Source organism: Moschus berezovskii, chromosome 26 (genome assembly GCF_049115385.1).
Source record: "Moschus berezovskii isolate FMDL1 chromosome 26, NW_MosBer_1.0, whole genome shotgun sequence".
Classification (NCBI taxonomy): domain Eukaryota; kingdom Metazoa; phylum Chordata; class Mammalia; order Artiodactyla; family Moschidae; genus Moschus; species Moschus berezovskii.
Window position 1 is genome coordinate 44,827,436 of NC_142485.1, and position 21,193 is coordinate 44,848,628.

General features: G+C 38.8%; 2 pseudogenes; one reads left to right on the plus strand and one right to left on the minus strand.

The window, feature by feature from the left end:
* Nucleotides 1-21,193, minus strand: part of LOC129557401 (frizzled-3-like) — a 929,688-nt pseudogene that overhangs the window by 80,039 nt on the left and 828,456 nt on the right.
* LOC148773786 (G2/mitotic-specific cyclin-B3-like) overlaps nucleotides 13,879-21,193 on the plus strand; it is a 55,224-nt pseudogene continuing 47,909 nt past the window's right edge.

The window sequence follows — 21,193 nt, forward strand, 5'->3', positions numbered from 1 at the left end:
GTGTGTGACATCATAGATAAAGTGAATGCCATTCTCCCAAATCATCCCACCCTCGCCCTCTCCCACAGAGTCTAAAAGACTGTTCTATACATCTGTGTCTCTTTTGCTGTCTCATATACAGGGGTATCGTTACCATCTTTCTAAATTCCATATATATGCCTTAGTATACTATATTGGTGTTTTTCTTTGTGGCTTACTTCACTCTGGATAATAGGTTCCAGTTTCATCCACCTCATTAGAACTGATTCAAATGTATTATTTTTAATAGCTGAGTAATACTCCATTGTGTATATGTACCAAAGCTTTCTTATCCATTCGTCTGCAGATGGACGAAGCAACTAGGTTGCTTCTATGTCCTTGCTATTATAACCGGTGCTGCAATGAACACTGGAGTACATGTGTCGCTTTCAATTCTGGTTTCCTCGGTGTGTATGCCCAGGAGTAGGATTGCTGGATCTTATTGCAGTTCCATTTCCAGTTTTTTAAGGAATCTCCACACTCTTCTCCATACTGGCTATACTAGTTTGCATTCCCACCAACAGTGAAAGAGGGTTCCCTTCTCTCCACACCCTCTCCAGCATTTATTGCTTGTAGACTTTTGGATAGCAGCCATTCTGACTGGTGTGAAATGGTACCTCATTGACGTTTTGATTTGAATTTCTCTGATTATGAGAGATGTTGAACATCTTTTCATGTGTTTGTTAGCCATCTGCATGTCTTCCTTGGGGAAATGTCTGTTTAGTTATTTGGCCCATTTTTTGATCGGGTCGTTTATTTTTCTGGAATTGAGCTAAAGGTGCTGCTTGTATATTTTGGAGATTAATTCTTTATCAGTTGTTTAAATTGCTATTATTTTCTCCCATTCTGAAGGCTGTCTTTTCACCTTGTTTATAGTTTCCTTTGCTGTGCAGAAGCTTTTAATTTTAATTAGGTCCCATTTGTTTAGTTTTGCTTTTATTTCCAATATTCTGGGAGGTGGGTCATGGAGGATCCTGCTGTGATTTATGTCGGAGAGTGTTTTGCCTTGGTTCTTCTCTGGGAGTTTTCTACTTTCTGGTCTTTCATTTAGATCTTTAATCCATTTTGAGTTTATTTTTGTGTATGGTGTTAGGGAGTGTTCTAGTTTCATTCTTTTACAAGTGGCTGACCAGTTTTCCCAGCACCACTTGTTAAAGAGACTGTCTTTTCTCCATTTTATATTCTTGCCTCCTTTGTCAAAGATAAGGTGTCCATAAGTGCATGGATTTATCTCTGGGCTTTCTATTTTGTTCCATTGATTTATATTTCTGTCTTTATGCCAGTACCATACTGTCTTGATGACTGTGGCTTTGTAGTAGAGCCTGAAGTCCCACAGGTTGATTCCCCCAGTTCCATTCTTCTTCCTCAAGATTGCTTTGGCTATTCGAGGTTTTTTGTATTTCCATACAAATTGTGAGATTATTTGTTCTAGCTTTGTGAAAAATACCATTGGTAGCTTGATAGGGATTGCATTGAGTGTGTAAATTACTTTGGGTAATATATTCATTTTCACAATATTTATTCTTCCAATCCATGAACATGGTATATTTCTGCATCTATTAGTGTCCTCTTTGATTACTTTCACCAGTGTTTTATAGTTTTCTATGTACAGGTCTTTTGTTTCTTTAGGTAGATATATTCCTAAGTATTTTATTCTTTTCGTTGCAAAAGTGAATGGAATAGTTTCCTTAATTTCTCTTTCTATTTTCTCATTATTAGTGTATAGGAATGCAAGGGATTTCTGTGTGTTGATTTTATATCCTGCCAGTTTACTGTATTAATTGATCAACTCTAGTAGTTTTCTGGTAGAACCTTTAGGGTTTTCTGTGTAGAGGATAATGTCATTGGTGAACAGTGAGAGTTTTACTTATTCTTTCCCAATTTGGATTCCTTTTATGTCTTTTTCTATTCAGATTGCTGTAGCCAAAACTTTCAGTACTATGTTGAATAGTAGTGGTGAGAGTGGACACCCTTGTCTTGTTCCTGACTTTAGGGGAAATGCTTTCAATTTTTCACCATTGAGGATAATGTTTGCTGTGGGTTTGTCATATATAGCTTTTATTATGTTGAGGTATGTTCCTTCTATTCCCACCTTCTGGAGGGTTTTTATCATAAATGGATGTTGAATTTTGTCAAAGGCTTTCTCTGCATCTATTGAGATAATCATATGGTTTTTATTTTTCAGTTTGTTAATGTGGTATATTATATTGATTGATTTGCGGTTATTGAAGAATCCTTGCATTCCTGGGATAAAGCCCACTTGGTCATGATGTATGATCTTCTTAATGTGTTGTTGGATTCTGATTGCTAGGATTTTGTTAAGGATTTTTGCATCTATGTTCATCAGTGATATTGGCCTGTAGTTCTCTTTTTTGTGGGATCTTTGCCAGGTTTTGGCATTAGATTGATGGTGGCCTCATAGAATGAGTTTTTGAGTTTACCTTCCTCAGCAATTTTCTGGAAGAGTTTGAATAGGACAGGTGTTAGTTCTTCTCTAAATTTTTGGTAGAATTCAGCTGTGAAGCCGTCTGGACCTGGGCTTTTGTTTGCTGGAAGATTTCTGATTACTTCCTATAGTTCTGTGCTTGTGATGGGTCTCTAAAGATTTTCTATTTCTTCCTGGTTCAGTTTTGGGAAGTTGTACTTTTCTAAGAATTTGTCCATTTCTTCCAAGTTGTCCATTTTACTGGCATATAATTGCTGATAGTAATCTCTTATGATCCTTTGTATTTCTGTGTTGTCTGTTGTGATTACTCCATTTTCATTCCTAATTTTATTGATTTGGTTTTTCTCTCTTTGTTTCTTGATGAGTCTGGCTAGTGGTTTGTCAATTTTATTTACCCTCTCAAAGAACCAGCTTTTGGCATTGTTGATTTTTGCTATGGTCTCTTTTACTTCTTTTGCATTTATTTCTGCCCTAATTTTAAACGTTTCTTTCCTTCTACTAACCCTGGGCTTCTTCATTTCTTCCTTTTCTAGTTTCTTTAGGTTAGGTTATTTAGTTTACTTTTTTCTTGTTTCTTGAGGTAAGCCTGTATTGCTCTATTAGCACTGCTTTTACAGTGTCCCAGAGGTTTTGGGTTGTTGTGTTTTCATTTTCATTCATTTCTATGCACATTTTGATTTCTCTTTTGATTTCTTCTATGATTTGTTGGTTATTCAGCAGCGTGTTGTTCAGCCTCCATATGCTGGAATTTTTAATAGTTTTTCTCCTGTAATTGAGATCTAGTCTTACTGCATTGTGGTCAGAAAAGATGCTTGGAATGATTTCATTTTTTTTTGAATTTACCAAGGCTAGATTTATGGCCCATGATGTGATCTGTCCTGGAGAAGGTTCCGTGTGCGCTTAAGAAAAAGGTGAAATTCCTTGTTTTGGGGTGAAATGTCTATAGATATCTATTAGGTCTAACTGGTCGATTGTATCATTTAAAGTTTGTGTTTCCTTGTTAATTTTCTGTTTAGTTGATCTATCCATAGGTGTGAGTGGGGTATTAAAGTCTCCCACTATTATTGCATTGTTGTTAATTTCCCCTTTCATTCAGTTCAGTTCAGTTCAGTTCAGTCGCTCAGTCGTGTCCGACTCTCCGTGACCCCATGAATCACAGCACGCCAGGCCTCCCTGTCCATCACCAACTCCCGGAGTTCACTCAAACTCATGTCCACAGAGTCGGTGATGCCATCCAGCCATCTCATTCTCTTGTTAGTAATTGTCTTACATATTGCGGTGCTCCTATGTTGGGTGCATAAATATTTATAATTGTTATATTTTCTTCTTGGATTGATCCTTTGATCATTATGTAGTGTCCTTCTTTGTCTCTTTTCACAGCCTTTGTTTTAAAGTCTATTTTATCTGATATGAGTATCTGATATGAATACTGCTTTCTTTTGATCTCTATTTGCATGGAATGTCTTTTTCTAGCCCTTCACTTTCAGTCTGTATGTGTCCCTCGTTTTGAGGTGGGTCTCTTGTAGACATCATGTATAGGGGTCTTGTTTTTGCATCCATTCAGCCAGTCTTGTCTTTTGGTTGGGGCATTCAACCATTTACATTTAAGGTAATTATTGATAAGTATGATCCCATTGCGGAGAAGGCAATGGCAAGCCACTCCAGTACTCTTGCCTGGAAAATCCCATGGATGGAGCAGCCTGATAGGCTGCAGTCCGTAGGGTCGCTAAAGGTCGGACACGACTGAGCGACTACACTTTCACTTTTCACTTTCACACATTGGAGAAGGAAATGGCAACCCACTCCAGTGTTCTTGCCTGGAGAATCCCGGGGAAGGGGGAGCCTGGTAGGCTTCTGTCTGTGGGGTCACACAGAATCGGACATGACTGAAGTGACTCAGCAGCAGCAGCAGCAGCAGCAGCATGATCCCGTTGCCATTTTCTTTATTTTTTGGGGGGTTCCAGTTTATATACCATTTCTGTGTTTCCTGTCTAGAGTAGATCCTTTAGCATTTGTTGGAGAGCTTGTTTGCTGATGCTGAATTCTCTCAGCTTTTGCTTGTCTGTAAAACTTTTGATCTCTCCTTCATATTTTAATGAGATCCTTGTTGCCTATAGTAAACTGGGCTGTAGGTTATTTTCTTTCATCTCTTTAAGTATGTCTTGCCATTCCCTCCTGGCCTGAAGAGTTTCTGTTGAAAGATCAGCTGTTATCCTTACGGGAATCCCCTTGTGTGTTATTTGTTGCTTTTCCCTTGCTGCTTTTAATATTTGTTCTTTGTGTTTGATCTTTGTTAATTTGATTAATATGTGTCTTGGTGTATTTTGCCTTGGGTTTATCCTGTTAGGGACTCTCTGGGTTTCTTGGACTTGGGTGATTATTTCCTTCCCCATTTTAGGGAAGTTTTCAACTGTTATCTCCTCAAGTATTCTCTCATGGTCTTTCTTTTTGTCTTCTTCTTCTGGGACTCCTATGTTTCGAATGTTGGGGTGTTTAACATTGTCCCAGAGGTCTCTGAGATTTTCCTCATTTCTTTTAATTCGTTTTTCTTTTTTCCTCTCTGTTTCATTTATTTCTATAATTCTATCTTCTAGCTTGCTTATCCTATCTTCTGCCTCCGTTATTCTACTGTTTGTTCCCTCCAGAGTGTTTCTGATCTCATCTACTGCATTATTCATTGCATATTGACTCTTTTTTATTTCCTTTAGATCCTTGTTAAACCTTTCTTGAATCTTCTCGATCCTTGTCTCCAGGTTATTTATCCGTAACTCCAGTTTGTTTTCAAGATTTTGAATCATTTTCACTATCAATATTCGAAATTCTTTATCGGGTTCAGTTCAGTTGCTCAGTCATGTCCAACTCTTTGCGACCCCATGAATCACAGCACGCCAGGCCTCACTGTCCATCACCAACTCCCAGAGTTCACTCAAACTCATGTCGTTAGAGTCGGTGATGCCATCCAGCTGTTGATGCCATCCAGCCATCTCATTCTCTGTCGTCCCCATCTCCTCCCACCCCCCAATCCCTGCCAGCATCAGAGTTTTTTTCCAGTGAGTCAACTCATCACATGAGGTGGCCAAAATATTGGAGTTCCAGTTTTAGCAACAGTTCTTCCAATGAACACCCAGGATCGATATCCTTTAGAATGGACTGGTTGGATCTCCTTGCAGTCCAAGGGACTCTCAAGAGTCTTCTCCAACACCACAGTTCAAAAGCATCAATCCTTCGGCAATCAGCTTTCTTCACAGTCCAACTCTCACATCCATGCATGACCGCGGGAAAAACCATAGCCTTGACTAGGCAGACCTTGGTTGGCAAAGTAATGTCTCTGCTTTTGAATATGCTATCTAGGTTGGTCATAACTTTCCTTCCAAGGAGTAAGCGTCTTTTAATTTCGTGGCTGCAATCAGCATCTGCAGTGATTTTGGAGCCTCCAAAAATAAAGTCTGACACTGTTTCCACTGTTTCCCCATCTATTTCCCTTGAAGTGATGGGACCAGATACCATGATCTTTGTTTTCTGAATGTTGATCTTCAAGCCAACCTTTTCACTCTCCTCTTTCACTTTCATCAAGAGGCTTTTGAGTTCCTCTTCACTTTCTGCCATAAGGGTGGTGTCATCTGCATACCTGAGGTTATTGATATTTCTGCCGACAATCTTGATTCCAGCTAGTGCTTCTTCCAGCTCAGCATTCCTCATGATGTACTCTGCATATAAGTTAAATAAGCAGGGTGACAATATACAACCTTGACGTACTCCTTTTCCTGTTTGGAAACAGTCTGTTGTTCCATGTCCTGTTCTAACTGTTGCTTCCTGACCTGTATACAGGTTTCTCAAGAGGCAGGTGTTGTGGTCTGGTATTCCCATCTCTTTCAGAATTTTTCACAGTTTACTGTGATCCACACAGTCAAAGGCTTTGGTATAGTCAATGAAGCAGAAAGAGATGTTTTTCTGGAACTCTCTTGCATTCTCCATATCCAGCGGATGTTGGCAATTTGATCTCTGGTGCCTCTGCCTTTTCTAAAACCTGCTTGAACATCTGGAAGTTCACAGTTCACATATTGCTGAAGCCTGGCTTGGAGAATTTTGAGCATGACTTTACTAGCGTGTGAGATGAGTGCAATTGTGTGGTAGTTTGAACATTCTTTGTCATTGCCTTTCTTTGGAATTGACCTTTTCCAGTCCTGTGGCCACTGCTGAGTTTTCCAAATTTGCTGGCATATTGAGTGCAGCACTTTCACAGCATCATCTTTCAGGATTTGAAATAGCTCAATTGGAATTCCATCACCTCCACTAGCTTTGTTCGTAGTGATGCTCTCCAAGGCCCACTTGACTTCACATTCCAAGATGTCTGGCTCCAGGTGAGAGATCACGCCATCGTGATTATCTTGGTCGTGGAGATCTTTTTTGTACAGTTCTTCTGTGTTTTCTTTCCACCACTTCTTAATATCTTCTGCTTCTGTTAGGTCCATACCATTTCTGTCCTTTATTGAGCCCATCTTTGCATGAAATGTTCCCTTGATGTCTCTAATTTTCTTGAAGAGATCTCTTGCTTTTCCCATTCTGTTGTTTTCCTCTATTTCTTTGCATTGATCACTGAGGAAGGCTTTCTTATCTCTCCTTGCTATTCTTTGGAACTCTGCATTGAGATGCTTATATCTTTCCTTTTCTCCTTTGCTTTTCACTTCTCTTCTTTTTTTTTTTTTTTGAATGTTTCAAACAGGGTTTTATTTTTGTTTGTTTGTTTTTTTGCTTGTCTGTTTCCTTAATAGTAGGTAGTTAAACACTAGTAAAACTGAAGGAAAGGTTTGATCCAATGAATTTAAATAAGTACATTAGGTTGTTGTATTTTCATTTTCATTCGTTTCTATGCATATTTTGATTTCTTTTTTGATTTCTTCAATGATTTGTTCGTTATTCAGCAGCGTGTTGTTCAGTCTCCATATGTTGGAATTTTTAATAGTTTTTCTCCTGTAATTGAGATCCAGTCTTACTGCATTGTGGTCAGAAAACATGCTTGGAATGATTTCAATTTTTTTGAATTTACCAAGGCTAGATTTATGGCCCAGGATGTGATCTATTCTGGAGAAGGTTCCGTGTGCACTTGAGAAGAAGGTGAAATTCATTATTTTGGGGTGAAATGTCCTATAGATATCTATTAGGTCTAACTGGTCTATTGTATCATTTAACTTTTGTGTTTGCTTGTTAATTTTCTGTTTAGTTGGTCTATCCATTGGTGTGAGTGGGGTATTAAAGTCTCCCACTATTATTGTGTTATTGTTAATTTCCCCTTTCATACTTGTTAGTATTAGTCTCACAGATTGTGGTGCTCTTATGTTGGGTGCATATATATTTATAATTGTTATAGCTTCTTCTTGGATTGAGCCTTTGATCATTATATAGTGTCCTTCATTATCTCTTTTCACAGCCTTTGTCTTAAAGTCTGTTTTATCTGATATGAGTATTGCTACTCCTGCTTTCTTTTGATCTCTATTTGCATGGAATATCTTTTTTCAGCCCTTTACTTTCATTTTTTTTCTTTTTAAATTGGCATTTTATTTCTGAAGTTCATGAAAAAGTTAAAATAAACAAAAAGAAAGGGATATAGATGGAATTTGAACTTATAGAAGTGCAAAAGAGTTAGCTGAGAATGCCACTGCCGTGGGAACTAAAATATAGGACTTCAAAGTAAGATTTTCTTCCTATTTGGTGTGTGCAGACACTTTTGTGTACACATGCACAGCAAATGACATAATAAACTCTATAGTTAACTGATGATGTCAGATTCCAGAAATTATTTTTTCCTTTTTTTTTTGAATCTTTATTTTATTTTTTTTAAAGTGAGGCTTTTAATTAATGTTTGACAGAGCTGATTCAAGTTGAACAGACTAAATTTCTTTAAACAAACTTAGACTCCAGAGTCCTTTAAAAACTTAATAGCATTTATACATTGAAGGTATTTGATTTTCTTGTAACTAGCACTTCAAATGCAACAAGCATTTGACCCAACAAGTAAAACTTTCTACAGTTCATAACATTTATAAATAAAATAAATTAAATGTACAGTGAATAAGTTCTCTGAAATATTTCAATATTTTTGCAGGTTTAGTAACATCGTAAAATACATTTCAACTAAAATTCACAAATCTAAAAAAGTGTTAGGCATTTTAAGGCGTTTTAAGTTGGAAATGAAGACCAATGTTACATCATAATATGCCAATTACAAATAGTACTTCAAATAGCAAATACTACAGTTTGTCCCAAACTTTAAAAACTATTCATGAACTCAACACTGAACTATTGATGGCTATGAGAATTGTTTCCTAGCCTTTTTGAAAATTTCAACCCATTTACGTTTAAGGTAATTATTGATAAGTATGATCCCGTAGCCATTTTCTTTATTGCTTTGGGTTCAAGTTTATACACTCTTTCTGTGTTTCCTGTCTATAGAAGATCCTTTAGCATTTGTTGGAGAGCTGGTTTGGTGATGCTGAATTCCCTCAGCTTTTGCTTGTCTGTAAAGCTTTTGATTTCTCCTTCATATTTGAATGAGATCCTTGCTGGGTATAGTAATCTAGGCTGTCTTTCATCACTTTAAGTATGTCTTGCCACTCCCTACTGGCCTGAAGAGTTTCTGTTGAAAGATCAGCTGTTATACTTATGGGAATCCCCTTGTGTGTTATTTGCTGCTTTTCCCTTGCTGCTTTTAATATTTGTTCTTTGTGTTTGATCTTTGTTAATTTGATTAATATGTGTCTTGGAGTATTTCACCTTGGGTTTATCTTGTTGGGGACTCTCTGGGTTTCTTGGACTTGGGTGATTATTTCTTTCCCTATTTTAGGGAAGTTTTCAACTATTATCTCCTCAAGTATTCTCTCATGGTCTTTCTTTTTGTCTTCTTCTGGGACTCCTATGATTCGAATGTTGGAGCGTTTAACATTGTCCCAGAGGTCTCTAATATTGACCTCATTTCTTTTAATTCGTTTTTCTTTTTTCCTCTCTATTTCCTTTATTTCTACAATTCTATCTTCTAGCTCGCTTTTCCTGTCTTCTGCCTCTGTTATTCTACTGTTTGTTCCCTCCAGAGTGTTTCTGATCTCATCTATTGCATTATTCATTGTATATTGACTCTTTTTTATTTCTTCTAAGTCCTTATTAAATCTTTCTTCCATCTTCTCAATCCTTTTCTCCAGGTTATTTATCTGTAATTCCATTTTGCTTTCAAGATTTTGAATCATTTTCACCATCAAAATTTGAAATTCTTTATCAGGTAAATTCCCTATATCTTCTTTTGTTTGTGTTGGTGGGCAATTATCTTGTTCCTTTACTTGCTGGGTATTTCTCTGCCTCTTCATCTTGCTTATATTGCTTTGCTTGGGGTGGCCTTTCCCTCTTCTTGCAGTTTGTGAAGTTCTCTTTATTATGTAGTTCCTTCGCTGTGTGTGGGGTTGGACGGGTGACTTGTCCGGGTTCCCTGGTTAGGGAAGCATGTGTCGGTGTTCTGGTGGGTGGAGCTGGATTTCTTCTCTCTCCTTTAGAAGACAATGGGCTGCTTTTCTGGGAGCCTGATGTCCTCTGCCAGTATTCAGAAGTTGTTTTGTGGACTTTACTCCGCGTTCAAATGTTCTTTTGATGAATTTGTCGGGGAGAAAGTGGTCTCACCGTCTTATCCCTCCACCATCTTGTTCCTTCCTCCCCAGAACACTGGATTCTTATATTCCACTTGGTCGTGGAGTATCTCTTCCCAGCTGCTCCAGCAAGATGCATCCGCTGTACCTTACCTTGGACGAGGGGTATCTCCTCAAGGTCGCCCCTCCTGCTTTGAATGTGGATCAGCTCCTCTCGGCCCTCCGGTGCCCAAGCAGCCACCGCCTCCTGGACGTGGTAGAGCTCCTCTCGGCCACCGCCCTAACCCTGGGCACGGGGCAGCTCCTCTCAGCCACGATTCTGCACGTGGTCGGTTGCGCCGGAGCCGGGCGTCTCTCTCATCTGCGCCGCCGGAGCCGGGCGTATCTCGCGTCTGCCTCACTTCTCTTCTTTTCACAGCTATTTATTTGTAGGGCCTCCTCAGGCAGCCATTTTGCTTTTATTGCATTTCTTTTCCATGGGGGATGGTCTTGTTTCCTGTCTCCTGTACAATGTCACGAACCTCCGTCCAGAGCTCATCAGGCACTCTATCAGATCTAGTCCCTTAAATCTATTTCTTACTTCCACTGCATAATCATAAGGGATTTGATTTAGGTCATATCTGAGTGGTCTAGTGGTTTTCCCTACTTTCTTCAATTTAAGTCTGAATTTTGCAATAAGGAGTTCATGATTTGAGCCACAGTCAGCTCCTGGTCTTGTTTTTGCTAACTGTATAGAGCTTCTCCTTCTTTGGCTGGAAAGAATATAATCAATCTGATTTTGGTGTTGACCATGTGTAGAGTCTTCTCTTGTGTTGTTGGAAGAGGGTGTTTTCTATGACCAGTGTATTCCTTTGGCAAAACTCTATTAGCCTTTGCCCTGCTTCATTCCGTGCCCCAAGGCCAAATTTGCCTGTTACTCCAGGTGTTTCTTGACTTCCTACTTTTGCATTCCAGTCCCTTATAATGAAAAGGACATCTTTTTTGGGTGTTAGTTCTAAAAGGTCTTGTAGATCTTCATAGAACCGTTCAACTTCGGCTTCTTCACCGTTACTGGTTGGGGCATAGGCCTGGATTATTGTAATATTGAATGGTTTGCCTTGGAAACGAAGAAAAATCATTCTGTCGTTTTTAAGATTGCATTTTGAACTCTTGTTCACCATGATGGCTACTCCATTTCTTCTAAGGGAAAACTGCCCACAGTAGTAGATATAATGGTCATCTGAGTTAAATTCACCCATTCCAGTCCATTTTAGTTCACTGATTCCTAGAATGTCTACCTTCACTCTTGTCATCTCCTGTTTGACCACTTCCAATTTGCCTTGATTCATGGACCTAACATTCCAGGTTCCTATGCAATATTGCTCTTTACAGCTTTATCAGGTAGTTTCCCTATGTATTCCTCTTTTGTTTGGGTTGGTGGGCATTTATCCTGTTCCTTTACTTGCTGCGTATTTCTCTGCCTCTTCATCTTGCTTATATTGCTGTGTTTGGGGTGGCCTTTCCATCTTCTGCCAGTTTGTGGAGTTCTCTTTATTGTGTAGTTTCCTCGCTGTGTGTGGGGTTGGACGGGTGGCTTGTCAAGGTTCCCTTGTTAGGGAAGCTTGTGTCGGTGTTCTGGTGGGTGGAGCTGGATTTCTTCTCTCTGGAGTGCAGTGAAGTGTCCAGTAATGAGTTATGAGATGGGTTTGGGGTGGCTTTGGGCAGCCTGTTTATTGAAACTCAGGGCTATTCTCCTGTGTTGCTGGAGAATTTGCGTGGTATGTCTTTCTCTGAGACTTGTTGACCCTTGGGTGGTGCCTGGTTTCAGGGTAGGTATGGAGGCATTTGATGAGCTCTTATCGATTAATGTTCCCTGGAACACGAGTTCTCTAGAGTTCTCACGATTTGGACTTAAGCCTTTGCCTCTGGTTTTCAGTCTTATTCTTGCAGTAGGCTCAAGACTTCTCCATTTGTCACTTCCAAGGCAGTTCCTTCTGTTTAAGCTTCTTCTGTTTGCCAGTCTCTTCAGTGTCTAATTCCCGTCCTGGCACAGAGGGGCTGTGGTGGGCACTTTTTTAGGCTCACCTGTTCAGTCATGCTCCTTTCGAAGACAATGGCTGCTTTTCTCAGTGCCTGATGTCCTCTGCAGGCATTCAGAAGTTGTTTTGTGGAATTTACTCAGCGTTCAAATGTTCTTTTGATGAATTTGTGGAGGAGAAAGTGGTCTCCCCATCCTATTCCTCCGCCATGTTCCTGTCTCCTTCCTATTTGTACTGACTTTTCCTCACCAACAAAATATTTAATATTGTCCATCCAAAGCAAAACCCAAGTTAGCCTTTCTCTTTTCTTCAACCTTTCTCTCAAACTGCAATCTTCTCTGCAGTCTTCACAGTCTAACTCTCAGCCTCTTTCTAATTCCTCCCAACACATCATATTTCACACTCTGGGCAACTTGGATGTTTCCAGACCTGCTGTGCTTTACAGGTTCAAGCCTCTGCCTGGGCTCTCACTTTGTTTGCCTGGAAAGCTCACCTGTCTACTTGGGAACCTTTTTATCATATTAAGTCCAGATCAAATATATTCTCCTCTGTGAAGCCTTCCTCCACCCCCTGTCTCCCACAAGATTACTGACTTTGTGTTATGTTTCTAAAGTACTTTGTGTTTACTGTTATTAAATCATTTATCACATTTATATGTTGCTGTTATAGCTGTGCCTGTGAATACTTCTAGGATAAGATCCATGATTTATTTGTGTTTGTCTCCATTGCCTGATGTATCTTGGACATAAATTTGTTGCATTGCCTTTAGGGTCTCTCTTATGGAAGCCTATTCTTTGTCAAATGTCGTTGGATTTGGAGACTGAATATGGGTGGGTTCAGAAGGGCAGTTGTATCTGAATGGGAAGGGTCTCTTTTATATTCAAGAACTGTTTCCTCCTAATGTGCTTGTAAGACACTTAAGTGTATCATAACATAAGACACTTAAGTATATCATAAGTTATGGTAGTGAGTTCTTATTTTAGTTTGAGAACTCACAAGCTAAAAGAACCTTAAGGAGTACAGAATGGGGTCCCACATTGAGGTGGGTTGAAGGTAGGACTCTCCTAAGTTCTGTAATGACTGTTAAAATTTTTATGTCAAATGATTTTCACCAATTAAATTCCTTCTGCTATTATCTTTTATTTTTTCACCAGTATTATCTTTTGATTTGATTTTTTTTTACTAGATGTTTGGAACTGGACTGCAGTTTCTTGATTGAATGCAGCCTAGAATACTCTCTGGCCTGTTCTGCATGCATGTGTGTGCAATGCATTCTTTTGCCTTCTGTGTAGCATCATTATTGCTGGGGCCAGGACCCCATGCCTTTTAAAGAACACTAACCCTACAAGTGAGCCTCCATACTATATGATTTGTCATGTTCATGATTATTTTCAACTGTCAATTTTCCTCTAGTGTTCCTAGGCCTAAGCTAGGGGCTAGGCCACAGTCCCAGTACCTACAGGGGGTGGCAGGCACTGTGCTTGGCTTTTTACACAGAGTATCTTATTTAATTTGAACAGTGCTCTGCAAAGATATGTATACTTACCTCCATCTTGCCCAGAGGTTAAGTCACTTGCCCCTGGTTAAGTATGGTACAACCAAGATTTGATCCCAGATCTGCTAACATCGAAGTCTGTTTTCTCCTAGGGAGAGACTGGGTTTTCTCAAGGATCTCCAGAGAATCGGTGATGTTTCTGGTGAAAGTTTTAAAGAGTCTTTTTCTGATTGAAGCTCTGCCTTGGATAGATCGCTGCTGAATCTGTAAGAAATGCCGCTGCCACTACCATCCCAACACTCCAAACGTGAAACTAGGAAATCTCAGTCCAGCATTGTGCCCAGTGATCGTGAACCATCTGAAAAGGTTAGAGCAAGCTGCCCCTCTCAATAGTGTCGCATTTAGCATCTTTTCTGTGTTGGCTTAGTCCCTATCCTTCCCTCTATATCTTTTGGAATATGTGTGGTTAATCTGAGAAAGTGAGAAGGCATGGCAAACCTTGTAGTTGGAGGAGACCAGCAAATTATAACTTGGGGAGAAAGCATAAACTCTTCTTTCCCATCAGTGCATGGCTAGGATGAAGGGTGTCCTCCACAACTTTCAAAAGCAAACAATACTTAGTTCTCATTAGTGATCCCATTTAAACTCTTATTTTCTCTGAGAGGCTCAAAGCATCTTGCCAGGTGGCTGCTTAGTACATCCTGGGGAGAGTATGATGATTAGGTCAACAAATGTATTTTAATGCTTTTTACAGCTGTTAAATTTGAAGAATGGGTCCATTTTGAGCCTGCTGTTTTGACCTTGTGAATAGTTTGACATTGACTTTCCGAGCTTGTGATGTTCTGTGTTTGTCATCAGTCATATTTTAATTAGCATTTTACTAACACTGATGAATTGTTGCTAAGAAAGTGTTTCTTGGCGCAAACATCATTAGGCCAATTTAATTTCCTTGATTGGTTTTCTCTCAGCACAGATAAACACTTTCTAATCATTTTCATTTTTGTCTCACTAAAATGGTTTTCTCGGAGGTTAGGGAAAACAAGTGTATTTTTCCTATGAAAATTTGGCAAGAAGGATTTGATATATTGATCAAATTTTTGTTCATATCAAATTTTATGATTAGAGTTCTGCCACTGTACATTTTCTTTTGTGGCAGTTATTTTTCCAAATCCAACTTTCTCAGGGTGTATTTTGCAAATATAAATTTTATAGGATTCAGTTTCACCATTAATTTTATTTGGGGCTGGTTATTAAGTAGGAGTGGGATAACAGACCATGGTTAATTTCTTAGCTAATTTGTGAGAAAATAATAATTTATTCTTTTCTAATTATTTCCATTGATTATTTATCATGAACTAGATGAAAGACTAATAGTTATTTCTTAGCTTAAACAGTTAACAGAAGTAATTCTTTTCAGCTCTTTCAGAATTGTTCCACTGAACTAGAATTGGTCTATTGTAGTATGAATCCAATTCTCTAAGTTTCTAATCACTTACTGTGTCATGTACTAACTGTACATAATGTAAAAAGAGAAACAGAGAAAATAAATGATCTGACCTCAGTGTTCTGTTTCACATTATAACAACTCTCTGACATAGGTAAGGCAGAGTTCTCAATTCATAAAGGAAATCTGATACATAGGATACTTTCGCCAAACAAAAACCGTTAGGGAATAGAGAAACCCTACAGTGTGATTTACCTTAACCTTTAACCCTATAGAGATAGTCTTGCTCATTTGGTAGTGGGATAAGGCATTTCAGATAAACACTAGCTAGAAAGAAAGCTCCTTTTGCTCCAAAATATTCACCCTGCCTCCTTTACCCCATTCCTCCCTTGTATACACTAAAATGGATAAATATGAATTACCAAACTCCTTTCTTAAAATACAGAATTTTCCTTATGAGGTTTAAAATCACATTCAGTTCAGTTCAGTTCAGTCACTTAGTCGTGTCCGACTCTTTGCGACCCCATGGATCACAGCACGCCAGACCTCCCTGTCCATCACATTGGACCATATATTTTATAAATACTATTTCTGCCCATTTACAGTTTACAAGACTTTTAAAAAACATGTGTTCTCTTATTTGATCCTCAAATAAGGTAGGTTATCTTTCCAGTTTTGCTGATGAGAAGTTTGAGGTTCAGAAATTAAGTTACTTTTCCAAGGTCAATAGCTAGTAAAGGACTGATCCTGGATCAGTATCTAGGTATGTGTGTGATTATCCTTATTGAGAATGTCTTAAATCAACTACTTAACATAAGAGACACTTAAATTTTGTTGAATTATTGAGCTAATTTACCTGGGAACGTCCATATTAAATGAATGACTGGGAGTTGCAAGGTGGTGGTGATGGTCATGATTAATCTTGACTAGGATGGCCATAGATATGAGAGGAGTAAGAGAGAGAAAATTAGCTTCACCAAGCTATTTTGCTCATTTTAAGAGTTACACTGAAGTTTGTCCTGTCTCCTCACAGCCTTGTCACCATCATCAATGGTTATTACCTCCTTCAGGGACTCTAAGCAGCAGTGAGTGCCAAAACTTTCTTTTGTTGTAATTTATTAGGGTTTATTATAGGCATTCCCAATTGCTTGGAGATTCAGGCATTTCCCTGTTGAGCTCCAAAGATGACCTGAAGTCCCTGAAAAGACTGTTCACAATTGGATATACTCATTTACCTTTCTTACTTTTTTAGAAAGATGAGAAGTACCAAACAAAGATATCTCCATCTTCACCTCAGGGACCACTCAAAAAGAGATCAGCTTTTGAAGATCTCACCAATGTGAGTATGCTAGTCTAATCCTATGGTGTTGCATAAGGTTCAAACAACCTCTTCCTTGAGGGACCTTTCTAGTTTACCAAACCCTGCCCCTCTGTAGAAGCTGAAAGCCAATTTTACTGGCTGAGAGCCAGTTCCAATTTTATTTGGAATCAAGCACCCAATTTCAGAAACTGTATGAGCTTTTCTGCTGGCACATACCATCTGTATTAATTGGTGGAGCTCTCTGAAAACCGCAGACAGAATGATGATCAGATGTGAAATTGTAGACAGATAAGAGAACTATGGAATCTTGCATTTAGGTAAAGTCCAGAGATGGCTCAGCTGGCTGCCTCGGCCTTGGAGGCAAGTGTCAATACTATGGTGGATTCATTGTAGTCTAGGGCAGTGTTTATCAGTTCAGGCACTATGGGCATTTTTGAATAGGACAGTTATTCTACTGTGTAGGACTGAATGACTTGGAATTGCACCACCTTGCAACTCCTAGTCATTCAACCAGCATTCCTGGCCCCTGGCATTAAGTTCCAGCAGCATCCCAGTCATAGTGACAATCAAAACTGCCTTCCGATGTACAGAACCATTGATGACCGCAGTTCCATGATCTGGTTTTCGACTAGGGATATCTAGAAACTCAATTGTGACTAGAATTCTTGAGTTTACTTCCAAGTTACCTCCCTTCTGGTATTATTAAGGTACTAGCAAAAAATAAAATTTAATAGTTAGAATGTTACTAATTGAATATAGGTAACCTTTGATCTTAGAAATCAGTAATAACTGATACCTCCTGAGTGTTTACCACATGCTAGGCACTATTCTAAGCATTGTCCCATGTATCCACCCACTTAATACTCATAAGATCCTATGAGGCAGACACTAAAACTATAACCCCTTTACAGGTGAAGACATGGCTAGTGTTGGTTTTGAAGTCCGTTTCATCTAGGATACAGAGAACCCTAGTGAGGCCTGTCCTGCTCTCTATGATAGAGTGTTCTTTTGTGGCTACCAGAATTCTTACATTTACTAGAGAATATTTTACTGCCTTGGGAAGGGTTGGATAAGCATTGGCAAAGTTCTCTCCTTTATATCTCTGCTCTTTAGATGCCATGTGACCACTTTTGTGTTAAACCAGTCTTTCCCCCACACAAATTACAACATGTGTAACATGGCCAAAGGAGCTGATTTGTTTTAGTTATTTAGTCTGCTGTGAGTTTTCTTTTTCCCCTCTCCTTTATCCTTCTAGCATGGGAAGAACTTTTGATTTGTTAGAGCTGATCCTGAGCCATTGGATGAGGAGATAAGGTCTATTTCCTAAATTATGTTTTGTCAGTAGGATTTTTATCTCTATTTTCCTATTTCTCAGAGAAAGAATTATGGGGAAATGTTGGTAAAGGACCCCTTGTGCTTAGATCTGAAAATATTAGTGCTTTGAACCTTCACATATGGCAAGTAGAAAGTTTCACTCTGGGAATTAGAGTCTCCACCTCTCCCCTGCCAAGAATGCACATCTTTTCCAATTGTGGATCTTGGCTGGACACAGAAGGAGTTTGTAAATCTTTAGGTGAAATTCAAATACAAACTGTGCCAAACTCTTTGAAGAGCAGAAGTGGACAACAACCTGAGGGCCTAAGAAAGAATTCCCTGCTGGACTGTAGTAGCTTATTATATGATGATACAAAGGCATAATTTTTTATATTTCATGTGGAAATAATTTCAAATTTATAATAAGTTGCAAAAAGAATAATACCAAGAACACACATATACCTTTTACTTAGGTTCACCTATTATTAACATTTTATCCCATCTTCTTACATACATACATCATGGCCCTTTACCCCTAAGTACTTCAGTGTATATTTCCTCAGAGAAGTAGTCTTATATAACCATAGTGCAGTCAACTTCATAAGTTTACACTGATGTAATGTTTTATGTAATTTATTGCCCATATGCCCATTCTTCCCATTGACTTTGTAAAGTCAATGTTATAAGCATTTTCCCCTTTCTAGGGAAGGATCCAGTCTAGGGTTGTTTAATTGTCATGTCTCTAGCTTCTTTTAATGTGGAATGCTTCTATAGCTTCTCTTTGTTTTTTACGACATTTTTGAAGAATAAAGTCCCACTCAACCCCCCTTTTAAAAATAGATCATTCCTAATTTTATATTTTTCTAATGTTTCCATGGGATTAGATTGGTGTTATACATATTTGACTGGAGTACTGTATAAGTGATGGTCTGTCCTTAGGGTATCACAGCTGGAGGCATACAATGTCCATCTGTCATTCATTGGTGAGGTTAATTTTGATCACCCAGTCAAGATGTTGTCTGGTTTCTCTGCTGTATAATGACTGTTTTTTTCCCTCTTGGAACTAACAAACAGTCTATGGAACACACTCCTAAGAGCCTGCAAGTAACTGCTCTTCATCAACATGCCCCCTAGATTTAGTATCCATTGATGATTTTTGCCTAGCCCAGTCTTTATGGTGATTTTTCTAGCTGTAGCTCTTGCTCCCCATTTACCAATCTGCTCTTGGCATTCTGTAAGCAGAGCCTTTCTTTCTTCCCTATTTATTATTAATATAGACTTATGAATTTTTATTTTTCAGTGGTTTGTTGTTCATTATTATAATATTATTATATTATTTTGGTGTTCAACTTGTCCCAGATTTGGCCACTAGGGTCCCCTTGAATCTAATTATTGTGTCTTTGTAACATACTCTCATCATTTTTTTGAGCATTTTCGTTCCAGCATAACAGGATGTCTGAGACTCATCATGTGTCTATTTTTATCTCAGACATGGAGTCAACTGTTTTTCCAAAGAATTCCTGCTCCTTTGAGTGGGGAATAGTACTAGAGACCAAGATCTCAGTTCTAGGTGTGCTACTGAGGTATCTGCTTTTTCTGCCCTTTCTGCAGACAGAGTTAGGAAGTATCTGGATGTAATACATATATATTGTTTTTCTTTTAGTCACTAATTCATGTCCAACCCTTTGTGACTCCATGGACTGTAGCCTGCCAGGCTTCTCTGTCCATGGGATTCTCCAGGCAAGAAAACTGGAGTGGGTTGCCATTTCCTTCTTGAGGGGATCTTCCTGACACAGGGATGAAACTGGGACTCCTGCATTGGCAGGCGGATTCTTTACTGCTGAGCCACCAGGGAAGTCCACATATACATTATACATACACACATATCTGTACTTAAAGATATATGTACACACATATATTTCTATAGATACAAGTAACACACACTCCTTTATATTCAGATGTATATATACATATACCTGTGTAAGAAATCATGAGTTTATACAGCTCCCATTCCAATGCACAGGATTCTTTCTTATATTCCTCAATCCATATTTGCATGTTCCTTCTTTACAGTGAGAACCATGGTTCCCAAGATCATCAACATATTTACTCAATACTGTATCTAAACGTTTCAGAATTACTTCTTCCACACTACCATAATAAACACATCTATTAAAAAGAGTTCCAGATTTATTTGTGATATTCCCTACAACACCACAAACCCATCCTGATTGAGGATGTATATACTGAGGGTATACAGCCTGTGTTTACTTGGATTAGCTGTTTCTTGTATTCTGTTTTCTTTCTTTTGTCCTTCAATGTGGTTATGGTATTTATTTGGAATATAATTAGATTCAGTTTGTTTTATTTTAAAGGCATAACCTTTAAAATGATTTTTTTTATTGATGTTATTCACAGTCCCATGATTTCTTCTACTGTTTAACAGAATTAGTTATGATTAGCGTTTTTGGTGGAGCTCCCCAGAGCCCCATGTTAAATAAATATCCCCTCAGTGAGATGGGATAGATGTATCACAGATAGTGATGTGTTAGAGGTCTACCCTGAAACGCTAGTTGATCTCGGCATTCTCAGGCAGCAAAGCAAGTTTTATGGTCTTTTTCCCCCTCTGAACATCTTATGGGGTCAAAATGGAATGTGACGTTTACAAAATATCTTTGGGAATTTGCCAGCCAGTATGGAGATCAACACTATATCCTATGTATCTTGAAATCACCAAGGGCTGCTATTTAGATAATATGTACCAGGACTACTGTACTGCTAGCTTCCATCATGATTAGTTGGCACCAGTACCATACTGGTTGAGAGAGATTTTGATTGGTGTTTCTGAAAACACTCAAACAAGGCGTCCAGGGTGAGGACGTGGGTCAGGACTTTCCTATAAGAACCACTTTTTGAGTAATTTGAGGTTTTCTCTCTCCATTTCCTTGCTTCCTTCTCCTGACCATCCCCCTCCTTTTTTTTTCAGGCTCCTCAAAGTCAACCTGTCCAGCCCAAGAAGGAAGCCAATAATGAGTTTGTTAAAGATACTTCCAAGAAGAGAAACAGGAACACATTCGCTGCTAGGTTGCCTGAAACAATAAGATGGATATAAAAAAGTGAGTACAGGGAACTCAGATGTCATTGTTTTAGATGGTAAAGGAGAGGGAGTGACATCCTTTCGACTGCCTTTTGTCCCCATTGAGAACATTGTTAGTGAGCCACAGTGGTGAATACTATATTAACCCTGGGTGCTTAGATGGTCTAAGTTGCTAAAGAATTCCAGGTCTCTTGTCTCTCCCTCCTCTGCCCCTCCTTCCCTCCCTCCCTCTGCCCCTCACCACCATGTTGTGTGCATATTGAAAGAGCTGTTGTCATTGAGGAATTTGCCAAGAGATCTTGTGTTCATATTTTCTCTCTCTTGGTGATTCAGTCCCTGATTGAACAAGTCTGGGCTTGAGAGTGTGGAACCAATTTTCAGGGGATTCTCAGCAGCTGATTAATAGCTTGCC